The following is a 25,165-nucleotide window of genomic DNA, read 5'->3' on the forward strand; positions in this document are numbered from 1 at the left end:
AATTGTTCTCCAAGGCTTGTGATGGAAACCAGCAGCGCCCTGCGTCTCTTCCCCCTACTGCCCAGGTCCTGCTTCCCAAAGCCATTCACTTTAGGTTCTTTCAGCTCTGTTTCCATTTTTCTAGACAACTTCTTTGCACTATTGTTTTTTGATTTTTTGGCTTTAGATATTTTCTGTTGACTTCCCACAGTGGAAATGAGTACTTGGCAGTCTCCCCCCGCCCACCGCACACACACATACATGCATGCATGCTTCCTTTCTCTTTGTTCTATAGTTACGCAAAATATGCTTATCATCTTGGTTAGATTACAATATAATGTTCATGCTGTCATGACTCTGCAATTATTGCTCACAAGGCTGTGCAGGGGACTATGCTTTCCTTTCTTTTCTTGTACTTTTTTGTTTTGCTCAGTCTCAGTGCTCTTGTTTCTTCCTTTACATGGTTTTCTAGCTACCTTGCACTAATTCATCCCCAGACTCTCAGCCAGCAGTTTAAATCTCTTCTTATTCTATTCATTTGTGTTACATAATGCATCAGTTTCCTGGACCTCTTGGTGATGTACCTCCTGGCCCCTCCACCCTCCTGGTTGTTCTCTAGACCTGCAGCATGGCCTGGGTAATGGAATCTAAAATTTCCTTTCACCACAATCCTGAAAACACCCTTCCCCTCTCTCTGTTGTATCCCCTGTTCACTAGATTCCATATCTGTTTCTTTCTTTGTTTATTCCCTTACTTTGATGGAGAACATCCTCTGGTATAACTTTCCAAGAGAAATGCACATGTTATAAATTTTTAGTGATCTTGCACAACTGGAACTATCGCATAGGTGTTTTCAGCCTCCACCTCCATAATGTGATTGACAGTTTTCCTAAATATAGAATTTTAATTGGAAATATTTTTTCTCTTTTATTTTTAAAGCATGGCCCTAGTGTCTTCTTTCTTCCAGTGCTACTGTTGAGAATTCCCATACCAGTCTGATTTCTTATCCTTTTTATGTGGCCTATTTTTTCCATCAGAGAACTTTTACAATGTTCTCTTTGTCCCCAGTGTTCTGAAAATTTACTCTGCTGTACACTGGTGTGAGTCTTTCTTCACTGATTGTGCCAGGCACTCCGTGGGCCGTCTCAATATAGAAACTCATGGCCTGCATTTCTGGAGAATTTTCTTGACTTAGTCCTTTGTTCCTTTCCCTCAGTTTTTTCTTTCTACAATGCCTGTTATTTGAATATTGTACCTCTAGAACAAATTTTCTGTTATTTCCCCTGTCTTTTCACTGCTATTTTCTACGTTTTGGTTTATTTTTACTGATATTCTACTCTCTGAGGCTGTTCTTCAAGTTGATCTTCTAACCCTTCTACTAAACTGTTCATTTCTGCTGTCATATTCTTAATTTCCAGTAGCTCTTTTTTCTTTGGACACGTTTTATTTTTAAGTCTCTGGGGTACATCTTTTTCTTATTCCTTGGAGGATAATAACCAGCTTTTTTCAAATTTTCTTCTGCTCCTGCCTTATTTCTGTTTCCTCCAAGTCCTTTCTCTTCTTGCTAATATCCACGAGCTATTAGCACCAAAATGCCACATAAAGGATCATTCCCAGACTCACTGGTATATAGCAGTAAGTGTTTATTTCTCATTTATAAGTCCTTCTGTGGCAGGCCAGTGGGTTGGCTGGTATGTCTCTGCTGTATGTGCTTCTCACTTTTCTAGGACCAACCAGCTACCCAGCATATGACCTCCCATTGATGGCAAATTTCACTCCTTTGCTCATGTCACATCCACAAACATCTCATTGGTCCAAGAAAATCACATGACCAAATCCATCACATTTGTCTTCAGTGGAAGGGAGAAAGGGTAAATCTTTGCTGAACAAGGAACCAAACTTTTACATTAATCTTCCGAGTTTGTTTTGGTTTCTGCCTTTCATGTTAGAAGCTTTCCTAAAATGTTTGGTGAGCCTTGCCAGGGCTGCTCATACTTAAAAATGAAGCACAGAAAAACTGATTGAGAAGCATTATGGGATGGGCTGGTCTTGCTGACTGTGTTGGGTAATTTGGCTGGGCTGTTTCACCACCAGTGAGCACCTGGGTCTTGTGGGTCTTGGCCCTTGAGCAGCTCAGTTTCTGAGAGAAAACTCTTCTAATATCCTGCCTGGACGGCTGACACCAGCTTTCAGCAGTCTGGAATTGAGTGAAAGAGGAGGCTGTGGAATCTCACTGTGTTGGTAAATCCCTACTTTCAGGGTGATTCCCCTGCCCTATGCCTGGTATCCCTGATTCTAGAATGCCTCTGGTTCAGCCTCTTCAGAAGGTACACCTTTAGGCTTTTGCTGATTGGTAGGTGGGAAGTCACCTGCAGAGTCAAGTTGAGGTGGGAATCTGGGGTCTCCTGATTCTTATATAGACTGTGAACAAATGCTCTGCTTTCTAGATCACCCTGGACACTCACCCTCTGAGGCACCATGTACCACCCATTTCTGAACTATTCAGGAACTCCATAGCATGAATGTTCTGACTTCTGGGCTTCTCCTACTACAAATTTAAGATTTAGCTTGACCTGGTATATGAAACTGGCCATCAGCTTTCCAGTCTCCAAAATTTTATTCTGTCATTTCTTTCCTATTCTTTTTCATACTGTAGTTTTGTGCATTTTTATACTTTGATACAGTGGCACTAACACAAGTGTTTCATCTACCATATTTTATCAGAAGTCTCCCAACCTGTTATTTTTCAACCAACCTGTATGTCTAGAATAACTTTCCTTAGCAGTGTGGGGATGATTGTTTGCTTATTTTTATTATTGTTGCATATAACTCATTTAATCAATCCCCTATTTATGGACATTTATATCATTTTGCTCTAAAAATAATGCATGTGAACATTGGTGGACATTTATGAACAGTAGGTCTGAGCGGTGTAATTGCTGGGTGTACATTTCAAGGCTCCCTGCTTTCAGACGTGTGCAACGAGCCTCAGGTGCCTGGGCTCTTGCAGGTTCTGCCTGCAGAGATCTGCTGTCCTAAGGGTTTGTCCAGCCGGTTCTCACTGAAACCCGATGCTGAGAAATAGCAGCCTTTTATTCACAATGCAGATGGAGTCCTGAGGTCATTTTTAGAGCAGAGTATTGATCCCAGGTTTGTGCTCAGATCAGTCAGTGATACACAGCTGAAGGTGAGGCAGAGTCTGCACAGCAGGAGTTTAACATCTTTTGTGCTGCTGAGAGAAACAGTGGCACTGAAGATGAACCAGCTGTACTTTCCTTTTCCCTGCAGTTGGGCACCAGGAGGGAGATCATGTGACAACGTTTGTTCTGACTGTCTTTGTCGGCACCTCTGAACAGACTTCTCACAGAATGAATGGAGAGAAGAGAGCCCTGATGAAGCTACGACTGCCCAGGTCTCAGGTTTGGTGACAACCCCCTGGTTGTCAGAAATGTCGGCCAGTCTCCTTCCTTGCCCATTGGCACACATGGCAGTCATCTGGTTCACAAACAGTCCCTTCCTGGTCTGTACCCTCTCCTGCCCTCCCCGCTACTTGTGCATTTTTTTAAAATATTGAGGTAATCAATTCATAATATATTTAAAATAGAAATCACCCATATAATAGGCATCATTTATTGGGCGTTTTCGAGAGCCAAGAGCTTTATGTGCATCACCTCATTTGGATGCTCTTATCCTCGTGGGTGTTTTTATTATACCCATTTGTTTACCCTCTTTTGCAGATAAGGAAGTGAAGCTAAGAGAACGCAAAGATATTACCCAAGGTGTCATAGGCTAGTAAATCACGGGGTTTGAGCCCAGCATTCTGACCCCAGGCCCAGACTATTTACTGCAATATTGCTTTCATTTCTTCCAGTTACCTTCCAGTCTCTATCCACATGCACACGCATATTCACAGTTAAATTGTACAAAATGCTCTGTACTCTGCTCTCTGCTCCCACTTATCACAGCAAATGTGTTTACATGCTTCCCCCATCAGTATAATAATTTGCATCTTAATGGGCTCATGATATTTCATTGAATCATCATAGCATCATTTACCAAACTATTTCCTTCCATAGGAGTTTTCTGTTTTCAATATTTTTGATTAGCATAGACAACACTGTAATGAACTTCTCTGGGCTCTCAGCTTCTGCCTTAAAAACTTGCATTTCCTTAGGATAAATTCCTAGCAGTGGGATTTGCCACATATCCTGTTGCTTTCCAAAGTGTTGTATTAACTCACAGTACTACCAAGAGTGAATTAGTAGACCAGTTCCACTGTATCCTTCATAAAATTAGCCTAATGGAGCACTTTCAAACAGGAATATAAAATAAATGGAGTACTATTATGATTATGGTTGCAACAAAAATTATTCCCAGTAATCAAAACATCCTTGGAGCCTTTATCCCTCATTTCTCTGTGGTCCCCCCCCCCCCCCCGCGCTGCTGTAATGTCTTCATCTGAAGTCACAAGTGATGACTTTGGCTCCACTACAGGACACCAGCAACATGGATACAAACTGAAAAAGGAAATCCATTATTCAGACACCAACACCGGCACTGACATTGCTCCTTCTCCTGCCTTCCCTATCCATCTCCCTCTCATTTATGGGAACAAAAAAATTAGGAACATTTTGATTCCTACCTCCCCATTCCCTCGCCAGTTTCCATAACTTAAACAGTCCCGCCTCCAAGGTTGACTGCCCCCCATTCGCACAGCCACTGGGCTGGTGCTGATCTTCGTCATCACTTACCTGGACACCATGTCGTCACAGGGCTCCCTTCTTACCCGACCCGACCTATATACTGCTCCCCTTTAATCCTCCTGAAGCCCAGCCTCTGATCAAGTCACTTCTGTGCCTCAGAGTCGCCTCAGGAGTGGTGTCCAGCCTGTGCCTCTCATGTGCTCCAGAATGTGCACCCTCCCCCGGCCCAGTCTGCTTCCCTCCCCATCTTCCTTCAGTCCCCTGGGTGTGTCATCAGTTCTTCGAATGTGGTCCTTGCAGGTCTAACAAGGCACCTCAACTGCCCAGGAGCTTGAGGTAGTCCTCCCACCTACATTTATTTATGTCAACTGTTTTGAATTACAGTTGGGCTGGAGGGGATCTAGGAAGGGCTCTCATGCATCTTGAAAGTCACCAATGAGTGTTATGACACAGCCTTCAAACAGCCTTTCTGCCTGAAATCTCGCCAGCTCCCTTTCCCCATCTACCCGTGACGCAGCTGCTAGAGTGATCGATCTAACTGTGGCTGGGTCACCTTCCTCCCCTAGTCTTGGTAGGGTGTCATCTCAGGCCTTTGGGAGCTGGCCCTCTCTGTCCTTGTGGGCTTGTCGTCCCAGAGCGCCATCCTCCTTACCCTGTCTCCATCGCTCAGTCCCGGCCTTACACACCTCCTCAGAGATCTTAACAGAGGTGTTCTTGTGTACTTCCGGGCCATCCACAGGCAGTGGCTTCTGCCTGGAGGGCCTCTCATTCCTGCGGTCTCCTGGCAGACTTCTATTTCATGGCTCAAGTCAAATGCCATCTCCTCTGGAAAGTCTTCTGAGACCTACACAGACAGTTAGGCATTAGTGATTCCGTGATGTTTATGTTCATGTTATGATACACTGATTGAATCTCTCCCAGTTAGATGTGGACTCCTCCAGGGAAGGGACCACATTTGATTTGTTTTGATGTTCCTGATGCCTGGTATTATTTCTGGCACAGGTAGTTGCTTCTGGATAAGAGTATAGCTAGAGCCCTGCCTCCCCTGAATGGAGTGGCTACATCTCTGTCCTAGTGATCTCAGAGGAGAGTCCACTATGTAGGCTGGGAACATCGAGTTTGGAACGGAAGTGGACTCTATAACTCCTGTATCCCCTCTCCCCTGAGCCCATTACGGAAAGGAATAGAGATGTCTCCAGGAGCCTGTTGGTTCTGGATGGAAAAAAGAGGACAGGGAGCAGAGGCTGCCCCGATCCCGTCCTTGTTTGCTCAGTGTTCCTCCCAGTATCACTGCAGCTGTGCTGCTTCAGTTTCAGAAGCAGCTGGTTCCAGTTCCCAGGGGTCTTCCACTCTCCCCGAACCAGCCTCATGGAGCTCCCGAGGTGCCAGCACCTACTGGGCAGTGCAGCCTTTGTGGGAGGTCGAGGGGCCCCTCTCCCCAAAGCTCCTCCGTCTGGGTTCCAGTAGCCTCAATCTCTTTTCCCTCCAGCCTGAAGGGCAGTAGTTGCTTCCTGCAGTATCTGTGTCTGTATTACCTTATTGCTCCCTTTTGCTTTTCCAGTCTTCCAATTCCTGTAACCAATTTCTCATATTAAAGCACCTCTGTTAAAATAGCTGGTCTCTGTTTTCCCGGTTTGACCCTGACCGGTATAGGGGGAACGACAGCTGAGAGGCTGCTACTAAAGTCTAGCTCAGTGACAACTTCAGAGTCACCTCTGACCAGGGTGAGTTATAATAATGGTCACCATTTACTGACTCTTTGCATATCATACATCATGCAAGAGGCTTTAAATGAGTTATGAGAGATGGAATGCCCAGGACAATGGCCAGACCACATGGGACAGCTGGACTCTGACCCACAACCTCTGCAGCAGCTAGCACAGAAATCCAAACCACAGCCTCTGCAGTGATGGACCCTCATGGGCAGGACTTAGTCATTGACTGCCAGCTTCCCTAACTTTTGCCTCTGCTTCCAACTCAGGACCAATCTGAGAAAGCGAAATATGCTCCCCAAACCAACCACATAAGATGCCCTCTGCTTCCAGGTGGCCCGCCTCCATCTTCCCTATGCCAACAACCTCCAATCAGAGCACACCCTTCCTTCATGGTGAAGCTCTCCCACTCCCCTGCCTGCCTGTGAGTCTCCACAAACTCAGTGATGGTGGCTGGCCCCCTTGCTGGAGCAAGCTCTGTTCTCATTCGGGGGACCTTCATTTATTTCCACAAGAAGGTTTATTTCTTACTCTGTCTAGCAAAGCAGACATAATTATGTCCATTTTATGGAGGGGAAAACTGACACTCAGGCTAAATAATTTCCCCAAGTATGTAATAATTAATTGACAGATCCAGGATTCAAATCCAAGTAAATCTGACTCCAAATCCTGAACCAGCCCTATTATACCTCTATCATGGTGTCTACTGCCTCCTACAGTCATTATCTCTTAACAAGGCTGTCTCCCTGACCAGCCTGTGCCTTCCCCAGTTAGGAAGTGTAACTGACAGACTTCGTATTCTCAGTGCTTACTCAAGGCATGACACGTGGTTGATGCCCCTAAACATTATTCAGGAATAGTGTGGAGGAAACGTCTCTGACTTTCCTTCCCCAGGCAGGTGGCTGAGAAACACCATGAGACGGAAATCAAATCAATTGCGTGAAGGGTCTGGGATATACTGAACTCTCTCATTTTCTTCCTGGGCTGTGGTGTAGACTGTGGACATGAATATGGAGACGGTTCCGCCACCTGCACGTTGATGGGACTTACACTCAGGTGTCAGTGGGACCAGGAATCAGAGACTGAAAGAAGCAAGGGCCAATGCATTCCTGTGCTCTACCTGCATGAGGTCAGAACTCACATAACTGTCCACGTCCAAGAACCAGTCATCACAGTCACTTAGAATTTTGCAGTTATGTATGTAGGTGGTTGCCTCATTCGTCCCCTCCCCCCACAGTCTCCCTTGTGCTATTGTGAAAACACCTCTGGAGAAGGCAGAGACCAAAAGTCCTACCCAACCATGAGTCTAAAATACAGGGGGACCTGCAGATACCTAGACTGGCCACCAGGTGGCACCAGTGCTGAGCTAATGCGGAGTCTGGCCTTCTGCCCTGCCGGAGAGGCCGCCACATTGATCAACAGAAGCCAGTAATAGGGGTAAAATAAAAAACTGGAGCTGGACGTAGGGCTGCTGTTATAATCCCACAGCGAGCCTTTTATGTGATTGCATCTTTTATCATTAATAGGGCATTTGTTCTGCACCAGAGGCCTGAATTAGCAGTGGTTTAAGAGCTGAAACCAGGCTAATGTTGAGACTACACAAAGCAAGGTCACAAAGGCTTTCAGAGAAATGACCTGAGCAACCTCCCAGCAGGATTAACATAAATGAAGCTTTCTCAAAGAAAATGAGCTTCGTTCTGCTGCCCTGGGCTTTCAAAATTACATGTTTTCTGAGAATCACAGTTTAATCACCTAATTGTACAAAAATAATCCTTAATAAAGTAGCAAGCAAGCAAAAATGATGGCAACATTTTCCAAGTGATTGCCAGCTACTGGAGGCAGCCTGGTCTAGGCAAAAGAGTGGGTCTTGGAATTGATGTTCGTTCCAGTCATAGCCTTACCTCTTCCTAACTGTCTATCTTTGGGCGAGTTTGTTAATCTCTTAGAGCCTGTTTCTCTGCTAAGTTAGGATGGTAAGGTATACGTCCTAGACTTGGAAGGAGTAAATGATGAGCAGCATCTGTAGATGCCTAGTACAGTGCGTGGCACGGGGAAGTAGTAAACGAAAACCCCTTCCCCAGCTCACCGAGCAGCAGAGCTTTGCGTTGATAATTAAAGTGGATACGCTGCCCTTTTGCAGCCTGCGTGCTCCGGATTTTATTCCTTTGAAATGACTTTCCATTCTCCATTCCATTTTGTCTTGCAGGTTTGGGAACACAGCTGCCTAGGGCAGGGAGCTGTGTGGGATGGAGGGTTTTGTTTAAATGCAGGCCTCCACAGTCGGTCTGCACCAGCGCCTCCTGCGTGGCTTGCTGCCCTGCGCTGTGCTGAAGACCAGCTCTCTGCTGAGGCAGGAGGGGGTCGGGGCAATTGCCTGCATACTTCCTGCTTTAGCTTTGTCACCTTGGAAACATGAAAGTTGAATTGTGGATTTGGTCTGGTTTCAGGTGGGCAAAACAAAAGGACAGGAGATGGTTTTGAAATATCTGTGGCCTCTCAAGGTCTTTAGGAGGTCAGAATATATCACAATTTCTCTCTCTCCCAAAAGCACAGCCAGAAAGCCAGGTGGAGAGCCAGGTGCCGGGGGTCTGGTGTAGGGGAAAGCATTTGACCTGGATTCCGCAGACGTGGGATCAAGACCAGGCTCCGCTACTGTTATATAATAAAGAACTTGTCTCTTCTTTGTCCCAGGTTCCTGGGACCGAGCTTCTAAAACCCCTGAAATTTCCTGAATGGTAGGAGTGTCTATTGTTCACGAGCCCCTTGGTTCACACCTGAGTTTATGGTAATGAGATGGCTCTGGATGGAGACAGGTCATGAGAAGGACCAACCGTGTAACTAGAGGGTTGGGGCTTTGAGCCTGGCCTGGGGAAGAGTGGGCGCCGGAGATGGAGTTATCAGTCATGCCTCTGTGATGAAACCCCAGTGAAGGCTCTCGATGCTGAGGCTCAAAGAACTAGCTTCCTGGCTGGTAAGCACACTGCAGTGCCAGGAGGGTACTGTGCTCTGATTCCATGGGGGAGGACACAGAAGCTCTGCATTCGGGACCCTCCCAGACCTCACCCCGTGTGTCTCTTTGGTTGGTCCTGATTCACATCCTTCCGAATAAAACTGTAATTAGGAGCATAGAATTGTCTTGAGTTTTTAGAGTCATCCTAACAAGCTATCAAACCCGAGGGAGGGAGTGGGAATCCCTCAGGCTTGTCACTGGTGTGGGTGGTCAGGACCCCGACTTGCAGCTGACATCTGAGTAAGGGCAGTCTTGCTGACGACCATGCCTTTAACTTGGAGGGTCTGTGCTAACGAGTGGTTAATGCACAACTGAATTGCAGTTCACCAGAAGGTGTCAGAATGGCCATTTACAGTTACCTGGCCTCTAGCAAGCCATGCACCTCTGAGGTTCAGTTTCTTCATCTATAAAGTGAAGTTGTCCATGGCAACTGCTGTAACCACTCACAAGGGGATGGTATCAGGGAAGGCGCTTGGTAGTCTGCCTGGTGCTATACATCCTGTCCCTGTTCCTCCTGACTCACTTGGTCGCCTGAGGCAGTCCAGCCTCCCTGGGCCTCAGTTTTCACATCAGGAGGACGGGCTGCTCTGTTCCTATACCTCATAGAGTTTTTACAGGGTCAAACTGGGATCATCAGTGTAGGAAGGCTTTGGTAAATAGTCCATGTTATTTTCAAAATAAAGTTTCTACCTTTTTTTCCTAATTTCTAAATGCATCACACAAAACTACCTGAATTCATTTTTCCTGATTTTGGAGAGTGGCTGGGATAGTCAGACTTAAGATCGGCCACAAGGTGGTAAAGGAAATTCACTCCAGAAAGCACATGGGATGCCTCAAGGAGCTACGTGGTCATCTTCCTGAAACACAGAAACTAAAGAACATGGGAGGCCTTAGCAAGTGCCACCCGCAGGGCACCACTGTCACTGAGATGTCACCTTGGGGAAAATAAACAGGGGTTTTGACATGAGCCCCAAGAGGGGCAGACAGTTAAAAATGACAAGCGTTGATTTGCAGTAGACTTGTTTTTCACATAATGGTTCACGCTTCTTTCCAGGACCTCTGGGTAGGCCAGCTAGGAGGTGGGTGTGACTATAACCTAGTTACAGATGCAGAGAGACAGGTGAGAGAGATCTAGATGAGATGCCTCTGGTCTGCCAGGATAGGGGTTAGGGACGTGCCTCTCTTCAGTTCAGGATGAAAAAGCAGATTGAAATAGGCTGGTTTGTCCCAAGATCTGTGTTGGGACCTTAGCATGTACAACGTGGAAATCCTCTTCTAACCCCCACCAACCTGCTCGTCCTGTGGGAACTTGGCTAAGTTCCCAGTCTTAGTGGGGTCTTCATGGAACCCACTACCCGTGCTGTTGCCTCATGAGAAAGCTGGGGGGCGCTCTCTTCCTCATCCCCCTACTTCCAATTATTAAGTTCAGCTTATTATGCCTCTTAAAGATACTTGTCAAACCCATTCTTCCCCAACTCTTCGGCTCTGAACATTGATCAGGTCAAGGCAGGCCAGAGTCTGTGAGTAAGCTCCAGCTAGATGCAGATTTGTTCAGGGAATTGAAGGGCTGAGACTGCAGTTGGGCAGGAGGCATCAGTGACTTCAGCTTGAAGGGGTGAGGAAAGCAGAAGCTACCAACATCCCTGACTCTTTGCCAAACATGTCTTGGTAAAGTGTGAGGCTATCATGAAGTCTTGCACGAGCTCGATTTTGTGTCAGTGTTATGCAGAACGTATCACCTTTGCTTTATATCCAGCTATCTCTAAATCCCCTTCAAAGAATGTCACCACTCCCTAGACTTTGAAGGCCTGAAGCCATGAAAGAATAGGACACTGACAAACTGGAAATAGTTCAGAAAATATGAGAGTGGAGAGTGGCCAGGAACCCTGCCCCATGGATGCCTGGAGGGAAGTTAAGAAGCAAAAGGGGAAAGGAGATTGAAACCTGGAGATGGGATTGATAATAAAGAAGAGGTCAAAAAAGCAGGAGGTTGTGCTGTTGGCTTAGGTGGTGGTAAATGACCAGGCTGAACAAGGAGGGGGGTGTCCCAGTTCATGATGATCCGCCCCAGTGCGGAGAGTCCGAGGCATGGATCAACATTGTTTGCTTCCCGTCCTTGTCTCATCTTCCCTCCACGCTTCTCTCTGTTTTCTTGTTCCTGGAAGAAATGAGTAGAATCAAAGAGGGCCCCGGGAAGAGGACGAAGAAGTCGGGGTGTCGAGGAGGACAGGTGTGTGGAATGACACACAGCACAACTTATCTGGTGAGTGATAGAAGTGAGAGTGGGAATTTCAATTTTTCTAAAGCAAACCTAGATAATTTTTTAAATTAAAAAAAATATTTTTTAAGGTATGAATGTTAAAATGTATATTAAAAGAACCTCGATGGGAAGTACAGCATACGTATTTGCAGCAACCCACGAGTTGTGCCAAATGTCACACATCCAGGGCAGTGAGCAACTGATTCGCACCGCTGCAGCGGGTCCCTCTGGTGGTAACGGCTTTGCCTCTGCAAATCAGCTTGGGGTTGATGAGAAGTCAAGTGGCCGCTGACGCTCAGGGCAGGAGAAAGGAGTAGGAATAGAAAGGCAAGTCTTAGAAGGTTCACCTAAGTGACCCTAAGGAATCAAGTTACAGGCTTCCAGCTTCCAGGATGCAGGGAGACGGGTTGCCCCCAAGGGGGCAGAATCAGTGGATTGCACAGCTGTGGGACCCGAGCATCACTTCGAGGGAGACCGTCAGAGACAGATCTCTAGCCACTGGTTAGTCATATACACTAACCCATTTGCACTCATTTTGCACTCATTTTGACCCAAAATTCTGAAAGGTAAGCACCAGTGCCCGTTTTCAGAAGCCGCTTCTCATATGAGACTAATAACCACATTTAGTGTCAACTCTGATGATCTCTTCGCCCATCACACACAAAACCCAAATTAGGCCTTATTTCAGAGCCACAGGAAGATGGAGAAACGACCTGTATTAAAAAAAAAAAAATTCACCTGAATAGGGGGTGGCCTTCCAGTCCTAGTGACATCTCAGCCCCACCTCCCTGCTCCAAAAGGAAGAGAGGCCCCCCTCACCCCACCCCGCCAAGACGAAGGTGCCCATCTGAAGGCAGCAGAGCTGTGACTTCTGAGGCCAGGGTTCAGGACAATGTCAATTCTCAGATCTCAACAGGACACATGAATCAAACTCTGTTTACTCCTAAATCCCTGATCCCCAAGACTTAGCCTGACAAAGAAAGAGAACAAATAATGTGACCAGACACTGGAGACCAAATCTAAATAATTTAGTTACTCTCCAGCTCCACCCCCGTGGCTTCTTTCCTTTAGCTGTACTTGCGAGTAATGAAGATTGACACACCAGCACCACACACTAGCAGGGACATGTACCCACCTTTTCCCTGGCTGTAAACCCACCAGCACACCATGCCGGCCTTTACCTAGAATCAGAGGTTCTCAGATGTCAGCGTGCATCACAATCACCTGGGCGGTTGTGACAGCACAGACTGCTGGGCCCCACCCTGGAGTTTCTGATTTAGTAGGACTGAGATGGACGTTGCTGATGTGTGGTTGGGGGACCACGCTTTGAGAGCCACTGTTGCCCTTAACACAGCGCAACGGAACTTGTGTCTCCCTCTGTTCACTACATCATCTTAAAGTGCTGGGATTTCAGGAACAAGTACCGCCAAATAAGGAAAAGAAACTAAAGTTTACTGAGGTCACCGTGTGCCGGAAGCTTTGCCTACATTATCTCAGTTTATTCGGTCTGCACAAATCCTCGGAAAGTAAGGATTATCACCCCCACGTTCACATGAGAAAACAAAGGCTCCAGAGGTATTTGATCCAAGTCATGGACCTACCAAGTGGTAGAGCCCGGATGCAGTCAGGCTTTCAAGTTCATGCTGAATGTTCCGTCTCCCGTGTGAAAAGTGCGATCTAAAATGAACAAAAATGTAAAAATATGCAGGTTTTAACAGAAGTAGAAAAGGAGACCGTGTAGGAAAGTTTTGCAGTCACAGTGAGCATCTGCAGCAGATACGGGGTTGCCCCAGTGCCCCATGAGATACACAGCCCTGGGGACAGAAGGCCAGACCAAGCAGAGAGCTGGCTGCCGGAGAGACGACGGGGGGGGGGGGGGGGGGGGGGCTCCAGCCGTAACTGCCTCACAGAGCAGAACACCATACATTATTCAGAACAGAAAGTCGTTTCTATTTTTGCATTCTGAAGAGAAGCGAGATTCATATAAAAGGGTGTTGGGGATGTTTGTTAAAAAGCTTTTTACAGATCAGACATCCCCAAGCTGGAGGCTTGATGAATTTAAAAAGGGGAAAAACAAAATATGATGAAATGCTTAAATGCCCAAGAAACTGATTAATGCCATTCACAGCTTTTAGGTTTCTGCCACAAATGGAAGTGTTTGCTTCCTTAAGCATTTTCTTTCTGTTTTATTAAACAAATAGTAAGCATTTTGATTCTGAGTCTTCTGATTGTGTGTGGGGGTGAGGGAGGAGTTTCTATTCAAAGTAATATGCTGTCAGGAGATAGTAGCTTTTGCATCAAGTAATCTTGATATCCAAACAGACTTATAGTTGGTATGTCTGAGAAGACAGCTAAACAGGTTTTCATTAATAGCAATAATCAGTGTGGAAAAAAATCTGATTTCAGTATATTAGGTCAAACACAATTTAATTCAACCAACAGAGCCCCCTCTGCATACAAGGCATTACCTTCCAGAAAGTTGCAATTGAATCAGTAGTATTATAGATACATTAATAATTATGGATAATGTTTATGGACTGAATGTCTACATCCCTTCCAAATTCACACGTTGAAATTCTGACCCCTCGTTGTGGTGGTGTGGCCCTTGAGGGGGAATTAGGTCCTGAGGTTACAGTCCTTATGAATGGGATTAGTGTCCTTATAAGAAGAAACATAGGAGAAATGATTCTTCTCCCAGCCGTGTGCAGGAGACCAGGCGAAGACAGCCGTCTGCAAATCAGGAAGCGTGTCCTCACCAGACACCAGATCTATTGGCACCTTGAGCTTGGACTTCCCAGGCTTCAGAACAGTGAGAAATAAATGTTTGGTGTTTAAGGCCCCTCCATCTATGGTATCTTGTTATTACAGCTCGAACTAAGACAGTAACCACAATCCAACCGGGAAGGAAGCCAGCACAAGGACTGCCTCTTTCTTCCTAACTCCTCTCACGTGCCTTTTTCTAGTCCCGTCCCAGCTCATTCTCTGCCAGCTGCCATCTAAACGATTCTGACTCTCCTATGGCCTTGTCGCCCCTGACTCTGGCTTACCCAACACACCAGGTTTACTTTCCTTCCTGCAAAGCTGAAATGATCCTGGCTATCAAAGTCCCCCACAATTCAGCTGCAAACCCCATGCCAACACTATTCCCTCCAACCCTCTCTGAGCCGCCAGCTCCAGTCAGACTGATACATAATCTCTGTCCTTGAACGCGCGGCCAAACTTCCCACTCAAAACCCGGTGGCGCTGACTCATCCAGCGTTTGCACGTGCTGCCCTGGGATAACATTTGCTTCCATGTTTCTGTCTTATGGTTTGTCACAACTCCTAAAAGTAGGAATTGGGTACAATTTGTCTCCATATCAGTTGGCACTCAGCACAGGCTAGGTATACAGCAGGCCCTCAATACACTCAGCTTTGACTGGGGTTTTCATTAAAGATATCAAGCCTTGTTTACATGATCCACACTGAAGTCCACACTGACTGTACAGTCATCTCAGAATCTCTTGAAGTGATGTAAAACGATAGTCGAGATTTAAGACCCCATAGACTTTTCAAGTGGACACATCTGTTGTCCTCTGATTGGATAATGCACTGTTCCTTTCAAAGTCAATATTAAGTGTCACACAGCAGTATTGCAGCTCGGTAAGCACTCCTTCGTCTACTTACATTTATCGCTTAGGTTGGGAAGGCCTGACCTTCTGTGAAGGGGACCGAGCTGGGAGTCATAGGACCTTGACAGTAGGATGTCTGAAAGAGTTCTGACCACCTGGGTGTGAAAAGCCTTCTGATGACTCTGCTCGGCTCTTCAGACTAATTAGCGGTTTTTCAACCCAGACCTCAAGTCAGATGTGCCTTCTGATTATACGGCATATTTCTCCTCCTCTGCCACTTGGTCTTCATGCTGTTTGGGCCAAATGGCTCCTTTTTTCTAACTTGAACAAAGGTAAAATAAGACCTTTAATTTCCCCTGATTGATAAACATAGTGTGAGGTTGCTGTTTAAGATTAATAACAATAAGTTAAAATAGAATGCATATATATTGTAAAATCCTTCTCTCATTCCTCTTCCTCACCACCCCTCCATTCACCAAAATGGCTTATCAGCTGTTCAGTTCTGTTCAGAGAATGATTACATGTACCTGTTACTCTGAGAACAACAGCCACACAGCCCTGGCAAAGTGTCCAGGCAGGTCCTACCAGCTCACCAACAATAGATATATACAAACAATATATAGAAAATTTTTTTGTTGTTGTTTAAGAGCTTATGAGCCAGAGAAAACTTCAGCTGTTAATCAGTACTTTTGCCTAGAACCGATTTACAACTTGGCAAAATTAGAGAATCACTCTCATGCCGGGTTTCTGGAATGCAAAACAGTTGAATGATTCAGAGAGGAATTGCTCAGACTTGCTGGCTCTTGAGAGTGCTGGAGAGATCCTCATGGATTTTCAGTGTTTTAAATTTAGTGTTTCAGATTCAGATTATTTTAGATTTTGGGATTTTAGTATTTCAGGATTTTCTTATTTTAGAAAACTTGCTTTTACATAAGCATTTCTCAAATTGTTGGAGACAAAAACCTCACTCACATGGGCATAATGACTGGAGTCAGAGACTCAGCCCTCTCCTGCACCCACCACTTCCGGTGCCTCTGAGTGTGCACTTTCCAAATTAGGAACTTGCAAAATCTGCTTAAAAAATTGTCTCTGCTGCCCTGTACATCCCAGCCTACTGCATAAAGCCCTAACCCCTATGCAGACATCTAAGACCTCAGACAGGTGACTTACAGGGAAACTAGCGCCCCCTCATCATGTCCCATCCCTCCCTCTGTGTCCCAATTAGAGGGTCCTGTCTCCTGTCCCACACACTTGCTTTGATCACTTTGGACGGTTGCTATAAAGCTAACAGGCAATTACTGATCACCTATTGTGGGTCAGACACTACAACAGACATCTTCATACTTGAACGATTTAATCCTCATAGCAGTGCCATGGGTCTTTTTCAAGTAAGGAATGAGATTCCCAAACCTGTGGTGTAATAGTAAGTACTGGATTATCTGTGACTCTGACACTTCAGGTCTTCTCAGTACAGATTGTCCCCCTGTTCCTGGTGTATCTTCCCTGTTCAATTTCACCGTTGCAAATGCTACTTATGCGCAAGGCCCGGAACTAATGTGCCTCCTCCTGAAAACCTCCCTACTCCTTAGAGACATCGCCCTCCTTGGAACTCACAGCACATGCTGAATCCCTTAGTGTTGTACATAGGGTCTTGAATTATATATGTATTTCACACATGGCTGTAGGATTTCTCCAGCTAGACTGAAAGCTCCTGAGAGAGTCACGAATTGCCAGACATGTTTACTGGGTGCAGTGCACAGAGTAGGTGCTGTATAATTACCCTTTCAGGAACATGACACTACTGGGTGTGTCTGATACTGTGCTTGCTGCAGTCTGTCTCCTGCACTTGAACTAATTCAGGAAAACACCTAACTAGCTTAAGAGAAAGCAGACAGATTCCTAACAAACAAAAGGAGTCTTTGGGGAAGGATAAAGGAAAAGAGTCAAGGTTTGGAGATGTCCAGGAGCCTTAACCCATATTTGGCAATGATTATAAAGGACAGAAAGTAAAAAGAGATCCGTGATTTTCATCAAACATGACATGAGATTTGGGCATGAGCAGTGTGGCCATAAGATTGGTCAAGTCCTCTGCGAAAAGTGCCCATAAAAACAACTCTCTGAGAGCATCTGTCTCTCTTGCCTACGAACACATACTTAGCACCTACTCTGTACGGGACACCACTGGGGCTACAAAGTGGCATTAGAATCTGCTTCGAAAAGCATCTACAACGTAGCTGGCAAGAGAGGACAAACATCTACAGAGAAGAGCAAAAAACACCAGGATATGTGTACCAGCTACCGAGTTAAGTACATTGAGAAAACTCCAAGCACGTGAGCTTCAAGTCGTGGGGGAGACTGGAATTCCTAGCGATGGCACAGTGACATAGGAAGGGGCCAGGTCCCAGAACATCCGTGCTAGGCTGCTTAAGTCTGACACATGTGACATCTACCTAATCCTGTCACCTTTTACGGTATTAGACAAAGGCAACACAAAAAAGCCAAACAAACAAACAAACAGGTTTGTGGGTTACTACTTTGAGAGAACAGATCAGTGGGAATCAATTGATGTGTGTCCAGCTTGATACAAGTGACCACAGAGAAAAAACAGGACAAATTTAAAACGTGGCCCTTCCTCTCAGAAAGCTAAATACCTACTTTGAAAGTGAGACCAACTCATATGGAAATGTATAAATATACCTTAAGAACCAGTATAATCAGTGCTAAATTATACTCTTCTGACTATATAACACAGAAGTATTTTGGAGACTAAAAATATTAGGATGGACATAGGTGGTCATAGAGGTGAAGTTAAAGTAAATTCTCTGAGACGGCCCATCAAGATGCGGACTTCCGTTTATGCTGGGTTTGCCGCAATATCTTCTCTCACAATCAGGCTTTTTCCAGCCACTGAGAATCTCTTGCGAGAGTTTGAAGTGTTCACCTCTAACCTGAAGCCTTTACAAAGGAGAACAATTTCAAGGCCAGGCAAGAGCCATCTGACTTGGCAGCTTGGGAGGTGGGAGAACCTGGTGACACCCCTCTCCTACCAGATTCCACTTCTGGGGAGATCCACCAAGTGAGAGACACCCGGCCAATCTGTGGGATATTAAAAGTGACAGACACCGTCACCCTGTGAGGGGTGTTGCAACTCCTAGAATTGAGTCAGTGGATTATTCATGAGGCAGCTTCTAATTTTTTACAGTTATAAAACCCACAAACCCAGCCCACTGCAGAAGCAGCTGTTTAATGCTGCCATTTAGAAGTCTGTCGGAAGTTGTACAGTGTGTCTTATTTTAACAGTTCCCAAAATGTTACAGCAACACCGAATCCAGCCCTTGAGCTTGCTCAAAGCTCCTCCCACAAGGTCTCTTCCTTGTCCCTGTGATCCATAGGGATCCAACAGCCCAGCCAGCGTCTCCAGGATGAGTCAGGCGCGTAGGAGCAAGACTGCCTCCCCCTGGGAGCACAGCGTGTCCCTGGCAGCAAGTTGACCGTCAGCTCCAGTGACCTCTGGAGGAGGAAGCAATTATCTCTTCCAGTGGCTGAAGGGAGTGCAGGGCCAGCCACAGAAGCAAAATGAAGTCAACCACCTCGGGGAGTCAGTGGGCCGATGACGTACGTTGCTCACTTCCTGTGTGAGTACAGCAGCTGCGGGTGAGTAATGAATTAGTGAATAAACGAAGTCACACTTCTCTACAAACTGGGTGCCGGGTTGAGATGGTGAAAGAGGCAGCCATAGTAACAAAGGTACCGTCGCTGAGGATTGTGATGGGCCAGCCACTCTTCCAAGCACTTGTCCTGTGTTATCTTATTCCGCCCTCCTAAGGCCCTGGAGGATGTGCCATTGTATCCTCACTGTACCGAGAAATAGATGAATTACCTTTCTTGGCTTGACCTAGTAAGAGGCAATGGTAGGACTGAAGCAGAGGTATTCTCACTCCATCGTTCAAGCTCTCTAACTCGTGCTCTGCAGACAGGTTTACAAAACGTTTAGGACACATGCAGAGAAAGGAAACAGCATACTCATGGATGGTCCCTTGAGGGCAGGGAACACAAGATGGCTTGGATGGAGTGGGGGCCGCCCAGCAGCTGTGCCATGACCGTGTCACAGTGTGAGGAGAGCTGTGAGAGCTGTCAGCCCCGATTCAATGGGAGGACAGAGGAGGGGTTAGATAAAGCTTCCTGGAGAAAGTACCGCTCGACTAAGTTTTGCAGCATACATGTACATTAGACTTGGAGAAGGAACCTGTGACAAATTGATTGTGAAAACACCCACAACTTTTCACTCCTCCCTGCATCCTCTCCGCTTGCATTACCTTTGCCGCTTTTCTCATGAGAAGTAAAGTCTGTTGTTCATGCCTTGAATCTGGGAACTTGCTTTGGCCAATAAAGTGCGGCAGAAGTGATGTGCCAGTTCTGAGCCTTGACCCCCAAGAGGCCTCACACGTTTTCTCCCTCTCTCGCTCACTCACTTTGCCACCAACATGTGAAAAGCCTGGGCTAGCCCCCTGGATGATGACATACCACGTGGTCCAGTCTCTCATCATCCCAGCCAACAGCCCACCAACCATCAGACATAAGAGTGAACCCATCCTAAACCAGCCAGCTCCCAGCCAAACCACCAGCTGACTCCGGAGACCTGGATGAGCTCATCAAGGTCACCCAGGCCAGGCCCAGACGAACAGAACTGCCCAGCTGACCTCCAGTCTCGTGAGCAAAAGTCAGAGTGTGTTGTGTTACGTCGCTGAGGTTCTGTGGTTGTTTTTCACACAGCAGGATTATTATAATAGAGGTAAGCAGGTCCTCTTTTACAAGACTAAAACCAGCGTGGTACACACTGAGCTGTAACCCTGCCACACTTTGCTTGTTTTAGAGAAGAATGTAAGAGTTGACCCAGGACTGGGTTTCTCAAACTTGACAGTATTGGCATTTAGGACCCAATCATTCCTGGGCGCGGGGGGGACTGTCCTCTGCATCCTAGTATGTTTAGCAGCATCCACGGCTTCTACCCACTAGATTCCAGGAGCACCTCCAGTTGTGACAACTGAAGTATCTCCGAATTGCCGAATGTCCTCTAGGGGGCAAAATCGCTCCCCGTTGAGAAACATTGGTCCAGAAACCGATGCAAAGAATTTCAGTTACCAAATACCCAAAGTCCTCCGAACTGGGCAGTCTTTTCTACAGGATGATTCCAGTGGTAGATCAAGTTCAGGCCCCATGTGAACACAAGTGCCTCTGTGGGAACGTGTTTATTGGAGTGTCCAGAGCCAGGTGGAGCTCAACACAGAGGCCTCTCTGAGCTGCTCCAGCTCAGGGTAAAGCTTGCTCTGGGCAGGGCAGGTGCTGACTCAGCACAGTGTGCTACACACACAGTGAAGTTGAAAAGAAAAGAAAAATTTAAATTCAGGACAAGAGGCAGGGCCTACTAGTCACCACGTAGATCAGACCACTTGTGTCCAGGGATTTCTTCCAGTTCCCCTCTGACTTAAACTCTTGTTTCTAGTGCATTGTCTTTCATTCTTAGACCATTGTGGAAAAGAGCACTTCATCACTGCATTCCCATTCGTACTTGGGAATTCTACACGAGGGTTCGTGTATTATCAGAGAGTTTCTTAGTTTGGAGTTAAGAAAAATGGTTTGCATTTCTCTCTTACTCCAAAGCTAAAGTTTAAATCAACCTCTCTACTCATAATTCCACTTCCCAGGAGCTAATTCTACCTCATGAGAGAATGCCAGGTCCAAGTCTGGGAAGAACTTGGCTTTTCTTAACACCACACAGTTTAATGAGACTATTCACTGGTTCCGGAAGATGAAAGACTGTGAAAGAAGAAGGCTGAGCATTTGCTGACTTCAAGCTCACTATTGGCCCACCCGTTTCATTGATAAACATATTTCATTGATAAACAAACTTGTGGTTTTGGGGGCCCCAAGCAAATTGCTTAACTTCTCTGGGCTCCTATTTTCCTATAATAATGATGATGATGATGATGATGATGATAAAAATGTTTTCTTACTTTACAGGAAAAACTGGTAGATTCAATCATAAATGATACGTATTTTACAAATCCGTGAAAACTAAAGAGAACATCCATTAAGAAAAAGAGGGCAATTCGAAGTTGGAGCTATCTTGAATTCTAAATTCTCAGCATCCCAAAGCAACCCTGTCTTCCTGATTTATTTAGTTTCCCAGTGGATCTGTGCCCAGTCGTGCATTTTAAGAATGTGTCAGGAAAAAAAAGGTGAAGTCATAGATTCTTGGCATCTCAGTGTTGGACGCAGCTAGACTATGAAAATGGACTATTAATCACTTTCTGCATAACTCAATTGTTATTTTTCCTGCAGGGGTTTGTGGTGATGGTTCAGCTTTGTGAACACATGAGTCTATTGGGGTGGAGAAGACAGAAGAGGGTTTGAGAGTTCGGGTGAGGTTCCCCTAAGATTATTTTTGGAAATTTGCATTGAATCTAGATGTTAGAAATGACCAACTAACCATAGATTTCAACAAGCGTGACTCTTCTGGCAGAACAAGAAATGCAAAGCTTGTTTCCGCAGGCCACGGACACAGGATGCTGCAGACATCATCAGAGGCAGCCAAGCATCTGCAAGGCTGGGTCACAGCTCCAAAGTGTGCCCTCCCACACGGGTCCACCAGGGTCCAGCAGGTGCTGCTCCAGAGCACGTGACACCCAGCCAGGCCCACGGCCCACGCCCCACGCCCCACGTCCGTACAGAAGCTGCGACATTAAATTGGAAAGAGGAGGTAAAGCTTCGGCCCATGATGCTCACAGCCCCAAAGCCTGCTTCTCTGTCTCTGCAAACCTAATCAATCCACTAAGGACAAATGGCCATTTCCACGGATATTGTGCCTTGCAGAATTCATAGCACTTTTCCATGAATGACCAGTGTGTGACCCTCAAAGCCTCGGACTGTACATAGGAGAGTGATCATAACCCGGATTTTTTAAATGAGGAAACTGAGGACACTGAAGAACTGGCCCCTGATCAGAGGGAGGAATGAGGATTGGAGTCCGTTTTTTTCTGACTCCAGACCTTGAACTCTGCCACCACGTTTGCTTCTCCAGGCAGATCTGGAACATTTGGAAACAGAGCTTCCGGGGGAGGTTTCGCTGACCCCAGACTCTCTGCTTGTACAACATCCCCCAAACACACACTTATTCCCAAACCAGCCCTAAGGAACGCAGCATCCGTGGCTGTGATCGTCTCAGGAATTGATAACAGGTGAGGCAACAATGTTCCTTTTGTTGTTGATAACTTTGTTACCCACCCCGAGTCAGCCCAACAAGGGTCCTCCAGCCCGGTGTCCTAGGAGTCAATAGAACGAGACTGAGTTGGGTTCAGAAGCAAAGGAAAGCTTTACTCTTTGATCAGAGAATGGAGAGGTGCGAGCTCTAAAGCACAGGCCCTCCCCGCACCCGCGGGCGGGGCTCCTGCACAGGATCTCCCAGCGGGAGGCGCGCAGGTGTGTGGCTTTGGCTCCAGGTCGCAGTACGAGGCGGGGTCTCTGCTCACAGCCCCCAGCTGAGGTGTCGGAGCAGCCATTTCCCACGAGGAACTCGCTTCTGAAGCGCTGGTGCGAGGCCTCCGCACGCGGCTCCCTGTGAGCAAGCGGAAGTAGACTAAGCAAAGGTGGGACTTGATCTCACTACCCAGGTTCTATTTTTACTTCCCAGGAATTGTGAACGGGCTCTGCCGGTGACAGTATGAAATCTTCAGTCCTTTTAGGCTCCTCTGTTTCCCTGGGTATTGATGAATGTACGGAAAATAGCCCTGACAACAGTTAACAAGCACTGGCTGATGAAATGTGGTAAGTAACACGGGTAACAGTTCTCACATCCTAACTGGTCCGGCCGGTCAGCTGTGCGTGTGGGGGCGGGGGCCGCTGGGGGCAAGGCGGCCTTGTAGTCCAGTCTCCCCCCGAGCCGGCCCCGCCTGACACAGGGTGTGTTCACCTGGGGAGGCGCACGGTTTTACAACCCTGTACACCCATCCCCCAGGCCCCCGAAAGGCAGCATCACTAGGAGGGGCCTCTTCCTCATTCACACCGGGTGTCCAGTGAATGCCTACACCTGTGCTGTTTCACACGTACCAAGACCCCAGGGGTAGAGAACATTCTGATTGTCACCTCACAGATGGGACAAGCAAAGCTTCAGGAGGTTAAGTGATTTGACGGAGGCCTTATGGCTGGAGCCACCTGCTGGGTCCCAGGAGGGTGACCACGCACTTGTGCTGGGGTCCTCAGGATGCCCAGTCTGCCTCCTCTCACCTCCGAAGGGTCAGGACTGTGCCCCCATGGCTAAGGGGACATTGTGAGTGAGCTTCAGAAACTTAATTCAGGGAGGTAACCACAAGATAATCATCAGAAAAAAACTATTTAAAATGCCTTATGCTTGCAGATCTGAGCCAAGATCCTCAGGCGACAATTTTTCATAGATGATAGGCATTCACACTGTTCACACTTGAGCATCCTATTTCCCAGGAACACTAGAGAAACAAAACTGGTACCAGTTTTCAATGCCATAAGGAGGTTTGACTTTAAAAGATTTTATTTAAAAAATTAAAAGAACTTGGAGAGGCGGAACAAGAGTGTTTCTTGATTTGAAGCATTGATAAAGCCAGGAATGCCCAACTCTTCCCCCTAGACCCTGTGGTCCCCTTTGTCCCCACTCCATAATTAAATACTCTTCCTCCTCAGCTGTTGTCACAGTAACAGCCTGAGTCACGTGGCCATCAGTTTACAATCAGCTTATGAAACGGCCTGTAATTCTCACTCCAAGGCATGGTGACAGCTCATTTGGAATCAATCAAACGTTTATTAATAGAGAGAGAACCAAAGGGTACAGTCTCTTGATTGAAATTCTCTGGCTTCTTGGCAAGGGCAAGGGCAGGGGGGAAATAACTCATGGGTGGGGGATGGGGGCTCTGCATTGTGTCAGGGAAAGGGTCCGCTCGTGGACGTCAGACAGAGGAAGGCTCAAAGCCCAGCTCAGCTGCTTTTTAGCTGTGAGTTCTAGGCAAGTAATGAGACCCAGCTGAGCCTCCATTTCTTTCAAGAGGTTGTTGTGAGGCTTAAAGACAATGAAAATAAAAGGCCCGACTCCCAGGAAGGACTTAAACCAGCAGCCGTTCCATATGAGAGGATTACAAAGATGGAAAGTGGAGAGACACCAAAGGAGAGTCATGACTTAAGGCTGCTAACGAAGTGCGATTATTTAACCTGGCACCTACTTTCAAGCAGAGGTACTTGTAAGCGCAGAGAGGATGGGTGGTACCAGAAGAAAACAGAGAAAGGCGGAATGGCAGAGCTGTGGGGAGGGGCTTGGTTCAGTAAGCTTTGTTTTCTGGTTTTTGTTTGTTTCACTTTGTTTGTGTTTTGTTTTGTTACCAGAAACGTAACCAGGGAAATATCTTGCAGTGTCTTCTCCAGTCTTTTGTCCAGTGGGTGATCTCATCTTTATGGCATAGGTGACCCTGCCAGGAGCCCAACCCCATAGCCTGTCTGGTGCCTGGTGTATCACAAGCCCCTGTTAAATAGTTGCTGAATGAAAGAAAGAAAAGTAAGTTATGTAACAGACCTAATGATTTCATAAGAACACTTAGGGTTTATGAAAAAGGGAGAGATTGATGCTAACACCCTATTTCTTCCCTCTGTGTCCTACTTTCTTCCATCTCAATGTGTTAAACATTCTTCCTGGCAAAGGCATTTAGAAAAAACAAAAACAAAAACAAGCCCAGAAATACCCAGATGGATCTGACATGGGTGACTATCCCCAGAAGTGAAAAAGCTCCAAGATTGATGAACTGACCTCTTCCCTCCAAACCGAGCCAGTGGAGTCTCATCCAACATTTGAATTGTTTGCAGCCAGAAAGATGA

The 25,165-nt window shown here is 46.4% G+C and overlaps 1 long non-coding RNA gene across 1 annotated transcript; it reads left to right on the forward strand.

The window, feature by feature from the left end:
* The first annotated feature begins 21,850 nt into the window (after nt 1–21,850).
* LOC116661156 lies at nt 21,851–24,781 on the forward strand. Its single transcript, XR_004316928.1, has 4 exons — nt 21,851–22,034; nt 22,148–22,512; nt 22,965–23,098; nt 24,680–24,781. It is a non-coding gene; the product is annotated as an uncharacterized LOC116661156 (long non-coding RNA).
* Nucleotides 24,782–25,165: the final 384 nt, after the last annotated feature.

This window comes from Camelus ferus, chromosome 33, assembly GCF_009834535.1.
Source record: "Camelus ferus isolate YT-003-E chromosome 33, BCGSAC_Cfer_1.0, whole genome shotgun sequence".
NCBI lineage: Eukaryota > Metazoa > Chordata > Mammalia > Artiodactyla > Camelidae > Camelus > Camelus ferus.